This window comes from Schistocerca serialis, chromosome 8 (genome assembly GCF_023864345.2).
Source record: "Schistocerca serialis cubense isolate TAMUIC-IGC-003099 chromosome 8, iqSchSeri2.2, whole genome shotgun sequence".
Classification (NCBI taxonomy): Eukaryota; Metazoa; Arthropoda; class Insecta; order Orthoptera; family Acrididae; genus Schistocerca; species Schistocerca serialis.
Window position 1 is genome coordinate 204,219,667 of NC_064645.1, and position 17,664 is coordinate 204,237,330.

Consider the following 17,664-nt stretch of genomic DNA (forward strand, 5'->3'; position numbering starts at 1 on the left):
TCTTTTTAAAATAAACAATGGAGAAGTGCGTACTTTAGTCTGGTTGTCGAACGATAACTGGCATCGTTCTGGTGACACTGACGAATAATTTCTTAACACTATATCCTGCATTTTCTTAGTTATGTTACGTTCATGAAAACATTTAGTTTAAATTTCAAAACAACTGTCCACCTCACTACTTTTAAGATCCTCGGCTGTTAAGTACAACATACACTTTCTTCACTAAAGTGAAATGAGATGTATAAATCGTTTTTAATCACAGTTCCTTCAATTCGAATCCCTCCGCAGATTAATCGCGATCGCATTTTCTACATTCTCCTGTCGGTGTTCGTATGAGCGTCAGCTGTTGGACAAAGATATTACGCCAGGTCGAATTCCGATGGCCAGCTATCATCTAAAATAGTCAGAAGCACTGTGTCCAGAAGAACCGTGGACTAGTGCATTTATTTCACATGGAACGCACTGTCTGCATCAGTCAAGCAAAAATGCTACAATACAATGGCCATTACGCTGTTGGCGAACGGAACACGTAATGTTATGAGTTCGCACGTTATTGACAACTGCGAAAAAAATGTCGTTGCGTACCGGTACATTTACATTTAATAGCATGCGGCATATGTATACTACTGTTTACTGTCGTTGATGGCCAACAAGGCAATTGGCGGCTACAAATAAAAATAAATTATACTGCCGACATTTGTGCAAGGCTCACAAATGTGTTGGCTTCCCACGATAAGATTTAACTGAAAACGGCCGACAATTTCATCTACAGGTGTAGTTTAAATTTTGGGGAGTGATACCACAACGTTGACAAAAGCATCGCTTGGGCACATGCATTTTTATACTCATTCGCTACATCTTTGCCGTAGATACGAACTTCGGTCCTGCAACAACAACGTTATAACGTAGCACTGCGGGGGAAATTCCGTGATCTTGTGTTCAGACACATGATGGTCGGATCACTGTCTCTTAAGTGCGTATTCAGATTGTTAACTGAACACTGTTTCACGGCAGATATCTGTTAGGTCACACCAAGAACACAAAATTTCGTTTACTAGTGCCTTGTACATAGCGCAGGAAATACAAGCTTTTAGATCTGTAGCGAGTTTCCGTAAGTTCTGCTCACTCTAGTTTTACCACTCTAGTGTGGATTGTCGATTATTGACAGTGAGAAATGATTGATTTACGCAGCAGTACCATCACAGAAACCGATAGAATAAAAAGATACGCTAAAAATTCCCAATGTCTAGCGTGCTTCTCGTGAGAGCAAACATATCTACTGCATGCACGGTTACTGAATATATGGAAAACAGCGGAGGTGATCGCAAGGCAGAGGGAAAGCAACAGGTGTATAAGCTCAACAATACAGCTAAAATTATGTTAAATGAGATCGGAATATCAGATACCGGACGGATAGAATATGTAGATTTACAGAAATTTGCAGAATATCAAGTTCTCGTGGTGAACGGGGAGAGTGTCGAAGAAGAGAGTAAACGGTCTATGCTTGTTATGTCGCAACATAAAAACGGATCGTGGGGATATTGGGGGGCATCATCGGCGCATTGGATAATCTAACACAATCAGTTCAGTTCTCACAGCTGGTAGTTTACAATTTTATATTTAAAAAAAGGCCCTAGATAAATTTCACAATATGTAGCTCTACATAGACATGCTTCAACCACTTCCGTGAATCTAGTGTAGACGGAGAAGACAGTTCACACAGCTCTAACGTACGCAGAAGCTTTAGAGTGTTTCAGATTGATAATTTCAATGAGCACCGTTCCAAACCTTTCCACCTTCTCTCACTAAGAGGCATGTGATTGTTGATAGAGATCCGTCCGCCGAATTCGTCATTAGGGAAACAACACTACATACATTGTACACGCACTCTAACAGTCACCTACAATACACAGAACTACGATACAACACTCCCACACAATACTCGTGAAATACCAATGTGCCCGACAGAAGAAATGCTTCCTCACTTAGACGGATATATGCTCGCTGAGGTCTTTGATTCAGTCATAGCGTAAGATTATAGTATTCCACAGTGGCACTTCAGATGGTAGAGTTAATGCAAACAGTCCAGCACGAAGATTATTTCCGCCTTAATGGAGAATTGCTTCAGCCAGGGATAGATTTGATCAACTACCAACGCATTTCTTCGGCACAACAGGTAGTGTGTGTGTGTGTGTGTGTGTGTGTGTGTGTGTGCCAGGAACGAACGAACTTTATTACAGAAATTACAGAAGCTACAAGAGTAGAAATGGACATTGCTTTATTAAAATCTCATTTCTTTCGCTCGAGCAAAGTCAGTATAGAATACAAAATGGTCGCGCAATAAATATCTGCTTCATGTACACTGTGACAATAGCCTAAGTTTCAAAACATACTAATTTTCATTTGTCTCTGACGAGCTTCCGGTAGATCTGATTAAGATTGCGGGCCGACTACATGGCTTTGGCACTGCAGCGGGTTGGTTGGTTTACCACTAGAAATGCATTCCTTCGTTAACCTATACTCCGATATTCTAATTAAGATCACAAATTAATAAACAATTTTCTGTGGCTTTTATCCAAAGTTATTAAAGACTAGAAACAATCACGTAAAAGCTGCCAATAATTAAACTGATTTTCCGTAACTAGCAATTTGCGGTGGTTATCTAGTTGATGGCGAAACATGATAGCATTGGCAGACAGTTTTATCATCGCATTTATGTACTGTAGAATGGCAACCGACGTAACAAGCTGAAAATAGGATCTGAAAACTGATAAGCGGTTCTTCGTTTTGTGTGCAAAACTAATCACATTTATTTCCCGCACAGAAAGACTTTATTAAAATAGAGAATAATATCTTTCACGATGTACAATTTCTACAGACCCAAGTCAGGGCTTGCTAAGAACATCGTTCAAATCCTGCTATCTAACAGATGCTTTAAGTCGTGCGTTTAGATAATTATCGTCTGCGATTTCTTTAGGCATGGTGTCCTGCATGGAAGAACTGCTTTGTGCTTTACGTCTATACCCTAATTACCTATTGCTCCTAGTATCTGAATTATGGAACCAAGTGCTGACAGACTTACTTGCCATCTCATAAAAAAAATCAAGAATGTTAACAAAAATGACGAACCTGTTCTCAATACACACTGCAAAACATTTTCTGCAATAGATCACGAAGGACTGATGATTACAACCATGCTACAACAGACTGGAAAGAAACGATGTGTCACTAAAAATTTTAAGTCAGCTTCAACTCTCCTTTGGGTTTAAATGCCGCAGACCCATTTCATGAATCTGCGTTTTACGAATTAGGGGTCAAGAAATTTCCTTGTGTAACTTGCAAACTATACGACAATGCTCAAAACAATATTCAGGATGTGGAAAAACTACCATTCGAAGTTAAAAAAAGTCGAGAGAAACCACGGGCTCTAAAATTCGGACCCTAAGAGCTCCGAGCACCACATCATCTGTACTATGAAACAAATCTCTTTTACTGCAAGCTCTTTGCTTTCCGTATTTTGGAAGGAGATACTATGGACCAATCCAAGCAAAAATTTTCAGTAATCATGGACTATAAAACGAATACCTGAAGAGCTATGAGGTCTTATTCACTGAAAGTTTCACAATAGCGAAGATGAACAAACGCTTCCTAGCTATTGAGGTATGTATTTTAGAGCCCATGTTTACCAGACTTGTTTCGTTCGAATGATCGTTCTTGTCATATCCCTGAATACTGACCACTGCTGCTGGAAAACCATGTGTAGGCTAGGTAACCGCTTACACGGAAAACCTACTAAACATCTATTCTTTCTTGAAGTAAGACGTGAATAACGTGAAGAAAACTATGACAGCAACCAACCAAAGACTTTTACAATATACTTTCATAATGTGCATCAGAAAATATAGTGTGAATCATTTGTCATTAGATAATGGGACGCTTTGGCATCATGGAATACATTGCTAAATATACAGGAATTATCAGTAAGAAACTAAAGGTCGGCTGAGTGTAGATAACTAGAAAACAGTATTATGTACTTTTAAGGTTTATGCAACACGACAGTAAGGTAGGCGTCGTGAGAATAGAAACATGTCTGAACGATGATTTAAACATCGAATAAATCCTTTTATCAAGGAGGTGTTCAAACCAGTTTGCCAGGTCAGCCTCTTTGTTGGATCAACGACTCATTTGAAGAATACTAATTAAATAATCTGAAGATCTAGATTCATTCATTCACAGATCAGCCAATTAGTTTTAAAGAGGTTCATCATGCTCTTACCTACGTCCCCACGTCAAAGTCAACCCCAATCAACGTCCTTCAGACTGTGGGCACTGACAGATGACGCTCAAGCGAAACGCACAATGCCAACTTAATTCTGTACCAGTCTCCTATAATAACATTCGTAGCTCTGTTGCCTTGATTATATGCCATGAAAATTAACAGGCTATCAGTTACAGGGTAAAAGTATAGCTGTATCGCTTGCCCTCTGTTTTTCCCGGTCTCGCGTCTATAGTTTCCACAGGGAACCGACTGCCTCGGTCGATATTTTTTGAATGTTGGTATGACACAAAATTACGTAAGTATCTGTAGCGGCTTCTGCATCCTCTCCATCCTTTCCCTTGCCCGACATTGGCTATCATGTGCTGTAATTTTATCGACCTTTGCTGCCAAGGCCTGACTAATAGGAGGCAGCTTGTTCACATCGTAATAATGAAAACAATTTCTCCTGCTGAAATTTTGGCTGCAGTGCTACAGTTTCTCGTATGGAGTCCTTGATCACCATAATGAGAAACATAGTCCACAGATAAATGTGGGATATCAACGCAGCATCTTATCAATCAACGCAACCGTCCGTTGCACATTAATATCCTATTGACTCTTCGTATAGGAAAGCCCGTGGCAGGCAAGACGGTGGCCTGGGCGTATCGAATTATGAATTGAGTCTAGTTTTCCTTTTATATCAGTACTATAATTTATACTCCTTCGGCAGTTATGAAGTTCACGAGACCTTATAAATATAATTTCCACGTTACATCGAGAGTTACCTACGTATGTTGCAGAGCTTTTAAATTTGACCGGAGGCTGACTTAACTACTGGAAACTAAGCTCTTCTACGCCTCATATTTTTCACACAATGGCTCAGAGAGGCACAGTTCAGGAGTCGTCACCTCTGCAGCCAAACATTCTATACACTGTATAAAAGTTAAACTAGTAGTAACAGCGGCAGCGTCAAGCAACACTATTTTTAATTTTTTGTTTTTATTTGTGTGTGTCAATGCTCATCCCTCGCTTTACAACGCAATTTTCTATGACGTAATGTGAGTCGTTTAAGAGATCAGCCACATCTATTCCTGAGTATCACTGAAGAGTTCCCGACGGAGTGTAGATTCTGTTACATCGTAGTCGCACATTTAGGTTTCTTCGCGTTTCAATCAATTCGAGATAGAGCGCGAAGAGTAACTGCTTATCCGCACCGTGCAAACTGGAATTAATCTAATTTCTTCTTCACAAACTCTGTGTGATGGATATTTCTGGTTTGCGTCCTGAAAGTTGGTTCTCGGAATCTTCTAAGTCGGTTTTCGTGAGATGTACAGCCTCATCGTTCGATTGCCTGCCGTTTAACACATTTCAGCATTTCTTTCACATTGGCTTGGTAATTAATCCGCCTGAGATCAACTACGCCCGGCCTTCCTTGGGTGCGCTCGATTTTCCATGTGAGTCGCACATCACATGGAGCCTACAGGACGTGGACAAAAATATTGAAACACTACAAACAACACATTACTATGTCTAATACGTTGTAGGAAACGCGTTGGCATTCGAAACAGCTTCCAGTCTCGGAATGGATAAATACAGGTCCTGTACAGTTTTCAGGGGAATCTTATACCATACTTCCTGCAAAAATGGGTGAGTGTTTAGGTAATAATGATGGAGGTGGATCGCGGTCACGCACCATTCTATCCAAGGTACACAACAAAGGCTCTGTAATACTGACATCTGATAACTGGTGACCAGGCGAGTTGCAAAATTTCATGGATCAAATGGCTCTGAGCACTATGGGACTTAACATCTGAGGTCATCAGTCCCCTAGAACTTAGAACTACTTAAACGTAACTAACCTAAGGCCATCACACACATCCATGCCCGAGGCAGGATTCGAACCTACGACCGTAGCGTCGCGCGGTTGCAGACTGAAGTGCCTAGAACCGCTCGGCCACACCGGCCAGCTGCAAAATTTCATCCTCGAGCTCACAAAACCAAACTGCGACGATACGAACTGTGTGAACAGGGACTCTGGCGCCTTGGAACACCCAGTATCACCATTGGCAAACCAACATTGTTCAATGGGATGGGCCTTATCAGCCAAAATGGTCACAATCTTCAGTAGCAATGCAACCTTGCAGAATACACAAGAATCCCCTGGAATACCATGATATGGCTGCCCAAGTCATAACCGAGCCTTTGATATCTTTCACTGGAGCCAATACTGTTATTGTCGGGGTGGCACCTTAAGCCGCACATGTATACCGATATTATTGTTAACTGGTAACGTACATAAATAGATATGTGTGATCTAACAGATTATTTGCTTCAAGGACTCGGCAAGTTGGGGGCTGGCAGGCAAGTACTGATCGTCAAAACTCGGCATCCATCGGAACACTTCATGTCGACTGCCCTGTTTCAATTGGCACCACCCCGAACGGTCCCAAAGTTGTGAAACTGTAACTGCCTGACGAAGTCTTGCTGTGTTGTCTGTAAGGCCAGTATTACACTATCAAATTTCTTTGTCCAATATCTTTGTCAACTACCTTTTTCACAGAAATTTGATGGTGTCATAGGGAACTTTGTCAAATGTCAAATTTGTTTTATGGGACCACCTCGCATTGTCCTGGTACGGGTATTTGTATCAAATCTAGGGCCTCGCTGTAGATTTGATCAAAGAAGTCGCTTGTATTCCGTTCACTGCAATGTGACATGTTACCACCTGGAGCGCTAGCATCGCTGCAGCGTTCTGTCATCTGTAGTGTTTTGAACAACATTGCCGGTAAATACAATTGGTGTGTACCGAAAACTACAAAATTGATAGAAATGTATGAAGCTGATGAGGCGCTTTACAAAGTGAGGCACCCTGAATACAAAAATAGATTAAGAAGAAGATTGGAGACCTAACCTAACCCTCTCCCGTAGCAAGGAATCTGAGTGTTGCAGTGAGCCTGTCTCCTGCAGATGTAGCAGTTCTTAAGTGAATATTGTGCTTTTTGATATGACGATGCACTTAATTGAGCACTTACAGAAATGTATGCTCATCCATTCTTAAGTAATTTATGTCCAACTGACGTCCTCCACTATAAGCTCACGTAACAAGTTTTTGCTGAATGCTTTTTATCGTGTCGTCGTAAAACCCACGGCCTCACCCAGGTACGTTTCCTTGTTTCCCCGCTTCTCTTCCGCATGTGCACACAGTGCAATTGTGGTACATGCAACTGCTGCGGTTAATAACAAGTTGTTGTTGTCAGCCATCTTGAACTTTGACGAAAAATATGATAGCAGTGTAATACCCCTTCTAGCGCTATACACGACTTTGTCAAATATATTTGACGGAATATTTGATCACATCTTTGATCAAATCTTTGACAAAGAAATTTGATAGTGTAATACCGGCCTATGAATGATTGATTAATAGCAATAATTCTACTTACATTTAAATGCATTATGCAATACGAGACATGAACATGAATAAAAAATAAACGTTTTGAATTTCATTTTTCTTCTAGTCGCTGAGAAGCATTACAACAGACTTAATTTCATCTTCCTGAGAAGTGCGGGCGCAATTTGACGACCACTGAGATAAGTAGTTTGAAACAGTGGGCAACAAGAGTCATCAGACCAAATAATTTTTCCGTTTCTCTATAGCCCAGGTTTTATGGGACCACCTCGCATTGTCCTGGTACGGGTATTTGTATCACTGCAATTCCCTGCGTCTGGAGCTCCCTCCGTGTTGTTTTGGTGCTGACGGGGTTCGCGAGTGAGACATTCAGTTCTGCAGCCACTTTTGCACCGTTGTCCTGTTTTTCGGCACAGTCCTCTTCAATGACTGACTGTCACAGCCACTCAAATTATACTTGTCTCCTTTCCCTGTGTGTGATATAAATCTTCGATACGGTGCGTCTTGAAACACCAAACACTTCAGTTACGTCGGTTACTGATGGACCCACCACACGAGCACAAACAATTTGCCAGTGGTCGAGGTCACTAACACAAGCAACGTATTTAGGACATAGTACAGATGCTGCCCGTGATCAAATAAAACTGCGCAATCTGCAGTCTTATCTACCTTCTTTATTTATGTTCAAACATGCATTTCTCGCGGTGTTTCCAAATTTTTGTGCAACCTCTGTGCGTATGGGCCACACAAGTGTTTCGTAAGAGTTATCTTTCGTAGACAGAAATTGAATTCTGACAGTATCCTACCAGGAAAGAGGAGCCTGTAATTTGTTTCACTAAAAAGGGAATTACACGAACATTCCATTGTTACTAGGCAAAGCCCACTATGTTTTTACGTTTCGTTAAGTGCACAACTTAATATTTCTCTAAGAACTTATTACGAAAGCTCTGAGTGAAGAATTGAACGCGGGTCCCATTTTTCTAGTTGGTAGGCCTAGGACTACATCTTAGCTGTGGGTGTAACGACCTCTTTATTCTCTCTGCTCACAACCACTGTTTTCCTTTTTTCCCTTCACGCGTGCGGACAGTAGTATTTAATACGCAGCGGAGCTGCGATAAAATTCGACGTAGCGTAATCTAAACGCCCATGACATTAGTCTTCGTCAGCGAGATGACACTAGTCGGACAGATAAACGCCAGAGCTGATAGCCTCGTGCAAAAGACGTGATCGGTCTCTGAAGTGATTGTAGTGGGTGTGGTTCTGAACTACGCGCCTCACTTAATTGATAACTTCTGAGTGTTGAACGAAGTATCTGAAAACATCTGTCATTAGTTTTACGCGTGTGAATTGTATGGAATGAGGTATGTGTCGGGGAGGGGAGAAGGGATAAAATGTTCAAATTTCGTCGTCCGCCGCAATGATACTGATTTTCCGTTGCTTGGTGCTTCAGTGGTTAAGCGACAGACTCTGGGGTTCGATACCCGCCCAATCCTGGAACTTTTCCTCAGTTGTCACTTTTTTAACCTCTGGCAGTGTTAACGTGAAAAGTATCGAACTGCACCGTGATTAGGTGTCCACTAAACGGCCAGCCTTCGGGTTAATGGCAGCTTTACATTCTACCTGAACCACTGCAACCCAAAACCGGGATGGCTTTTTAAACAAAACTGTGAGCGGCGGAAATTGGTGCTCGCTAAGGGGCCCCTTATCGGTGGAACGATATATCCAATTAAAAAGAAGAAGTAAAACCGAATTCAGCTCTTCTTTCTAAGCTGGATTCATCTACCGCATCACTGCAACCGTAGACTTAGCATGGCTATGACTCCCACCACCACTTCTAAGAGGGAAGGGTGACTCGGAGGGTCAGTGGTGTAGCTCCAGACTGCGGAGCCGAAGATCTCGTGTTCGATCACTGGCCACTGCACTGTTGTTCAGAGTCCACATGAAAATGTAGAGCCCCTTATAACTGGCAGGCAAAGTTCGTTCAAAGGTCAGAGCACTATAAGGGCATACAATCTCCAGCAAGACCCCGCCTAGTAATGCACTTCTCAACAATTTCCTACAACAGGAAGTAAGTAAATCTGTCCTCTACCCGAAGGTTCGTTGTAAGACCACGCTGCCCTTGCCACGCTCGCTTTCCGCCGAGGTATAATCTGGTTAGTATATACTACAAGATTTTTACTGACATCCCTTCACCCATTTAGCCTATCGCTGAGTGGAGACGTATTAGGTACTTGGTCATATCAAAGTGAACGGAGGAACACACCTGACGAGGTGAATATTGGGCTAGTACCCACGTCCCATCCTGGTTACACGATTCACAACCATTTCCAAAACGTTGACACGGTTCCACGTGAGATAAAACCAGACGCAGAGAGACAAGGTACACAGTTCCGTCCTGGGATGGGTGTGGGGAGTGGGGAGTGGGGTTGACGACGACACGGACGCACAAACAGGAAGAGGATCAGGCTACCCTTTACCACTAGCACTTCCAAATTCAGATTAACAGGCCGATACCGTGAAAGGTACAAGATAAGGCCTCGAAAAGGAACGAAGGAAAGAAAGACATAAAACGAAGTTTCTTTTTGGGTCATCACCAAACCATCCCATGAGTATTTTACCGTGTTAAAAATCACAGTATTTTTTTCATAACGTGTACGAATCCAATAACGTTAGCGCCTTTTGACTGCTCTGTGTTTGTTGTACATGAGGCTTCGTCTCTCTCTCTCTCTCTCTCTCTCTCTCTCTCTCTCTCTCTCTCTCTCTCATATTCGGCTGATTCAGCACCTCATTAGTTATGCGTCCTAAGCATGTAATCTTCAGTTTTCTCCTGTAGCACCACTTTTCAGAAGCTTGTGCTCGAAGTTCAGCCCAGTGGTTTAGGAAGAAAGAGATGGGGAAATCACACGCCCTCCCGCCCCCCCCCCCCCACACAAACTTTTTTATAATATGTATGTCAACAAATTTCTCTTTTTCAGGAAGCTTCTTTTTCTGTTGCCAATCTGTATTTTAAATCCTCCCAACGTCGGCCACCTTTAGCTATTTTACTGTCCAATAGCAATACTTAATTACTAGTTTTGCTGTCTCAATTCCTAATCCAATCCCCTCAGCAGCGCCTAATTTAATTCTACTACACAGTATTACCCTTGTTTTACTTTTCGTCGTATAACCTTTTAAATACACAATCCATTCCGTTCAACTGATCTTCCATGTCTTTTACATCTGACTGAATTACAATGTCACCTGCAAACCTCCAACATTTTATTTCGTCTCCTTCGATTCCCTTTCCAAATTTCTCCTTGGTTTCTTTCGTAGGTTGATCAATGATCAGACTGAACGACATCAGAGACAGGCTATAATCCTCGTTCAGTCCCTTCTCAATTACTGCTTCCTTTTCATACCGTTCGACTCTTGGTTACTGTATTCTCCAAAGTGTAAAGAAATTTCTCATAAATTATCTTCCTCAGGTAAATTGCCTCCATAGGTGCCTGCAACGCTGAGAGACAATAATTGGCTCTTAGAGTATAGGAACTGTGTAATCGTGCTGTGCCGCGCGGGATTAGCCGAGCGGTCTCAGGCGCTGCAGTCACGGACTGTGCGGCTGGTCCCGGCGGAGGTTCGAGTCCTCCCTCGGCATGGGTGTGTGTGTTTGTCCTTAGGATAATTTAGGTTAAGTAGTGTGTAAGCTTAAGGACTGATGACCTTAGCAGTTAAGTCCCATAAGATTTCACACACATTTGAACATTTTAATTGTGCTGTCAAACGGCAAATTTTCGGGGCATTTGGAGCTCTGGAAGAAAGGAAACACTTGGAACACGCTTGTATTGCGACTGCTTACCTTCTTGTATTAATGTCGCGAAGCCCCGATTTCGTGTTTATTTCGCTGGAAGTTTCGTCCAAGAGACGATGGAAGCTACTCGGCGTCTTGCGGAGACAACTTGCTCTGCCAAACCTTGGACACAGGTAGTTGGCCAGGGTCTTGTCACAGGTCCAGGTTGGCCACGTCGGCTGAGGGGCAATTCCTGTCCGACCTCGTTCGGGCGGCACAGTTCCTGTACCCAGAGTAACCAGCTAATGAACACTGTCTGCCCTTCAGCCTATCCTACTTGGCAACCAGCACACGTTCAGAATAGGACTTGCAGTACAGCTTCTACTGTATTAATCTACATGATCCTGTCACAATGTGACCACGGCCTTTGTTCCGGAAGGTATATAAAGCGCGTCGGGTAAAGGGGGGGGGGGCGGCAAACTTCACTTGACGCCGTGGCTAAAGCATACTGCACATGGTAAAATGGCGCTATCCAAAACCGGCGGCGCGGCAACTTTATGACAGGGGTGAACGACCGATCGGAGATGAGTTCAGGCAAATAGATGTGGAACTGTTGACCAGCTGACGGCCCAGGCGAACCAAGGGGCTACGAACAGTCTCCTCAATGATCGTTCAGCTGACGTTGCTGCGTACTGGCCTCAGCAGTAGGCGCCTGGTTCGTGTACCCCTGCTCACTGCTGTTCATGGCGACGAAGGCTGGAAATCGCAAGCCAGTACCGCGACACGTTTGCGAAATGGCGACAGGTGGCTTTTTCAGATCAGTCACGTTTTATGCTCCATCGGACAGATGACCATTGTCGTTTAAGGTGTGAAATTCCGAAATTAAACGAGGAGGAAGCGTTATGGTCCGGAGAACGTCTCCGTAGCATTCTCTGGGTGACTCGACATTTTAGAAGGCACGATGGATCAATCCAAGAATGCATCTATCCTTTAAGAGCATACACACTTTCACATGCAGTTAGTTTTTCCTCGGCGCAATGGTACCTGCAGGCAGTACAAAGCAACGTGTCACACAGCTCGCAATGTACGTGCGTTGTTCGAAGCATGAGCATGAGCTTACTGTACTCCCCTGGCCACCATACTCCTCTATGTTAAACCCAGACGGGAATCTATGGGATCACATCGATAGGGCTGTTCGTGCCGCGGATCCTAAACCAAGAAACCTAGCGCAGCTGACCACGTCACTGGAGTCGGCGTGGATCCACATACCTTCCAGAACCTCACAGACACTCTTCTTGCACATCTCGCGATACCAAAAGTGGTTACTCAGGCTTTTGACAGATGGTCACATGTCACTGGACAGTGTAGAAGAAATGGTTACCTATCGTAGGCCATGGATGCATCGTAACTCGTCGCATGACAAAATTTCGTAACAGTTACTAAAACTTGTCATTTAAAATACAGAATTAGTCTCAAACTTATTGCTTATCGTGTCCATGGTCGATTAGAGCTTTCTCACACTCTAGATAGATTTAGCTAAAGACGCCGATACGATTTACAGAACTAGAACTATCAACTGAGGCATGCTGATTTGTGGACGGAAAGAGATATTAATCGAACAGCCAAATGATGTGTACAAATACGCATGTGGAAGTAAGTTAACAGAAAAGCTGAAATGAAGATTCTTGGATACGAATGCGGAAGCTGCCAACTTTTTGATGCATGATAACGATATTCGTGTATAGCCGCGCGGGGTAGCCTTGTGGTCTCAGGCGCCTTGCCACGGTTCGCGCGGCTTCCCCCGTCGGAGGTTCCAGTCCTCCCTTGGGTGTCTGTGTGTCTGTTGTCCTTAGCGTGTTTTAGTTTAAGCTAGATTAAGTAGTGTGTAAGCCAAGGGACCGATGGCCTCAGCAGTTTGGTCCCATAGAATTTACCACAAATTTCCAGTTCGTTTATAAGCTACTGAAATTTGTGACATGAATTTCATCATCCGCTATCGAACAACAACCTAACTGCTGCTAAATAATTTGAAAGTACAAGAAAACGAATAAATTAACAATTGAAAAAAAAACCGTGAATGTAAAGCGATATTCATACAAACCCTCAGAAACATTAAATTTTTTTATAGGAAAAATTACAAATTTACATCTTTCTCCGTCAGGTCTCTCTTCACAGCAGTCAGTATTTAGTATAATAGCGAAAGCAGTTTGCAGTTCTGTGTGTTTGCACTTACATTTAGTATCTAGTACACATTGATGGTCCACAGGACTTTTGAAACACCAAATCCATTTTATTTTCGTTTGTCCCAGCTGATAAACGGGTTTGAATAATGAAAGGCATCAACGCAGAGACTTTGTAGCTCCACTTCTCGGTAACATACAAATGTCCAGAAAATTCATATTCTATAATGAAAAAAAAAGTTTGCGTTCATATGTGAAGCACATTGAATTAACAGATTTTTTCCGAGTTACTGATTCTGAACATTTTCTGTTGTTCTGAATGCCGGTTACTCTTTGATCAAGTTCAATGCGTGATCATAATACAAGGTGAAACTATATTTAACCATTGCACATAAAAAACGATGAAAATTACAATTCCTTGGATAGCACTACATATATTGAGATGCAGGACTTATACAAAAATACAAAATATCTAGGTTCAAGCACAATCAGACGCTAGATGTGTAGCTATGTTCTTGTATAATATTGAATAATGCTTGAGAACAGTTTGATTGTTGGAAGGTCATGGAGTATAACGGTGGTAAGCAAAAATGCATTGGAGGGGGAGTCTAAGAAGATAGTTCGCGGACAGTCACAATGATGAACGACTAATGAAACAAGATACCGAACGACGTATGACTGGGGACAAAGGGTCTGGAAGGAAATGATGGTGCAAATACAATCTGATAGTAATACACACTGAAGAGAAAGAAAAATGAACTAAATACGTACCGCTGAATTATGCTCGGAAAACCGGTATTTGATCTGCATAGAAAAATCGATTAAGGCCTGACATGCAAACAACAACGAAATCCAGTTTTCGTCTACCGAAAGTTATTTCGCACGTTTACACACAATAAATACAGTATTTTTCTGGAAGCCAAGGAATCAGTGGAAGGGTGATGACTTCGAGTCCGTGGGAATATTTCCGCTCGTTTACAACGTTAACTAGGGAACAGTCGAGTGCATCGTAGAGTGTAGCATTGCAGTGGGCACTGTGAATGCAATGTTGATTCCAGTGTGCCGGCCTGTGAAAAGGAAAACCTCCCCTTCCTGCTCCCCTGTATCATACTGTGTGTTCAGGGACGTTCCGATAGCAAAGTGTTGATGCCTACTTAAACGGGTGGCACTAAAGGCGTCCTCCGATTACTCGTGTGAATACTCAAGAAGTATCGATACCTCATATCAATATTTTTTTTAAATTTTTTATATGGAATCAAATAATGCTGAGTGTGCATAATATTTTACTTTAATTTCTTGATTGTGATAATCCTTCAACATAAGCGTCACCTTTTGGAAGACTTTCCAAAAAGAGCAATTGCTGTAAATACTTATGAGATAACTTATTTCTATTCTGACTCATAACTGCACCAGCTTTTGAAAGTACACACTTACTAGGCACAAATATTGCAACGACGATATTTTTGAGCAATAACTTTCACGTCTTCCCATTACGAAATGGGTTGCGTTTTAATGATATTATAGGATTTGAAAAATGAAGAGAGATTTCGCGACTTCGTGTTTTCCTTTTTGCGGCTTTGTGCTAGCTGTTTATGTTGTTTCCAAAAGACGTATTCCTGTGGTACAATAGAAATAGCAGCATCTTTTCATGGTTTATTACTTATAAATCGTACTTTTGAGTTTTGGTATGGCTCATCTACATGCCGCTGGATCTGGAAAATGCAGGTTTTAAAGCGTTGGAGCCAACAGAGTAGCAATAATTTCATGGAGATTTAATTCGGATAAACCATATCTTTTCTTCAGCTCTCTCAATAAGACGTTCCTGTATTCTTTGACAACTGGTGAGACTTGTGTGATATTATTGTTCTGCTGACAAAAGATCATTGGCATAGTTTTGGATATTGTAACAATACTTTCGTCTAGACACTTCTCTTGTGACATATTCAAAGGGCTTTATTAAATCTGTAAGTTGGTTGAGTGCCTCCATCAGCAGGTGGCATAGCAGAAACTGACACGCTATTAATTACGATTTCAGTTATTTTCCTCGAATGTAACTATGCAAATACTTTTCTTTCGATTATAAAAACACTCTGTATGGAAACACATGCCTCTAATACTTTGTTGTATCGGAAAATTCCTTACAAGTGACCAAGTGACAGGTAGCAATTTCATGTTTTTTCTTACAGCATCCCCACAAGGCGCGCCAAGTTATATCGTGATATAGTAGCGAATGAGAGAGAGAGAGAGAGAGAGAGAGAGAGAGAGAGAGAGAGAGAGAGAGAGAGGGGGGGGGGGCGGCGGGGAGCAGTTAGCAACAGCTGCATCGCGGAAGACCAGAGGTCTAGGCGCGGCCTGCTGAATGGCAGCCGTGGATGCGTGTGCGTAGTGCGTGCAGGTCAAGGGCGCAGTAGTAGCAGGGGCATACACGCACTGGCCGACAGCCAGGCTCGCGCGACCGTGCTGCAGTCTGCCGGCCTTCTCGTGTACCCACGAGAGGCACATGCCGTGCATAGCAGCAGATATCTGCCTGCGACCCGCTGACGAATTCTGACTCTAGACCAACTCGACATGAGTGCCTCAGAGAAGGGTAAGATTCTTCTCCTCCAACTTTCCAGAAGTGGACGTTCTTTTACATGCTGCTGACCATTCTGACCATTACATCTGTAATACCGTGAAGGCGACATTCAACGAGCGTCAAATTAGCAGGAAGTGTACGACATGCTCTCATATGTAAATGAATAGCATTTCAGTACAACCCCAACAGCCTCCACTCAACGACCGAGAGCAGCGGCGTTTGCTTACAGTTCGCAGTGCTAACAGACAAGCAACACTGCGTGAAATAACCACAGAAATGAGTTTGGGACGTACGATCCTTTAGGACAGTGTAGTGAATTTTGGCATTAATGGACTCTGGCAGCAATAGACGACGCGATTGGCTTTGCTAACAGCACTATATCGCCTGCAGCACTTCTCTTGGGCTCGTGAGCATACTGGTTGGGCCCTCGACGACTGGGAAACCATGGCCTTGTCAGGTGAGTCCAGGTTTCAGTAGGTAAGAGCAGATGGTAGGATTCGAGTGTGGCGCGGACGCTGCAAAGCCATGGGCCCAAGATATCAACAAGGCACTGTGCGAGCTGGTCATGTCTCCATAATGGCATGGGCTGTATTTACATGGAATGGACTGGGTCCTTTGGTCCAACACCGACTATTGGCTGGAAATAGTTATTTTCGATTACTTGGAGACCATTTTCTGCCATTCATGGACTTTAAGTTCCCAAACAACGATGGAATTTTTACGCATGACAATGCGCCATGCCAACAGACCACAATTGTTCGCGATTGGTTTGAAGAACATTCTGGACAATTCGAGCGAATGGCTTGGCCGCCTGTCGAACACTTATAGGACACAATCGAGAGGTCAGTTCAAGCACAAAATCCTGCATCGGCAACACAGCTGTAGAGGCATCATGGCTGCATATTTCTGCAGGGGACTTCCAACGACCTGTTGAGTCCATGCCACACACAGTTACTTCATCACGCTGGGCAACAGGAGGCCTGACAATTTCAGGAGGTATTCCACAAGTTGTTACCTCACTGTAGTAGAAATGACATCTACATTCTGTGTATATGGAATATTTACGCATCTAGTTTCTCATTCAGAAATGACATTTGCGTGTTGACTGAGATGATCGCGTTATGCTTCGTGTAAGAGAGAAAATTGTACTAGTACGCGGCAAAATAAGAGAGCGACAGGATCATGGACGGAGGTGTAACATTCCGCGATATTGCTACTTCACCTCGGTTGGGATTTCGTGTTTCCGACCCTACCCCACTCTCGCATGTCACTATCGCATGTAAGGACGAAGATATCGAACCTGTCCCGGACAGACAGAATCCATCCGACGTCGCTGACGGGGAAGCCCCATTGTACTAAAAGGATGCTGCCTGGCGCTTGCCAGTCAGTTTGATGCAGTGTTAGGTCAGTCGAGCATGAGTAACTCTGCAGGTCAAGTGCCGTGTTCTGGCGATCCGCACAATCGTGCGTAAAAGCGGT

General features: G+C 43.0%; 1 protein-coding gene across 2 annotated transcripts in view; it reads right to left on the reverse strand.

The window, feature by feature from the left end:
* LOC126416345 (oxidative stress-induced growth inhibitor 1-like) overlaps nt 1-17,664 on the reverse strand; it is a 116,584-nt gene that overhangs the window by 10,013 nt on the left and 88,907 nt on the right. Inside the window, exon 1 of one of the 2 annotated variants that reach the window (XM_050084024.1) lies at nt 34-355. The exons of the other annotated variant lie outside the window; for it this stretch is intronic. The gene's annotated coding sequence lies outside the window, so the exon portion shown is untranslated. Of the gene's footprint in view, nt 1-33; nt 356-17,664 lie in introns of those variants that run through there. 2 annotated transcript variants of the gene reach the window in all.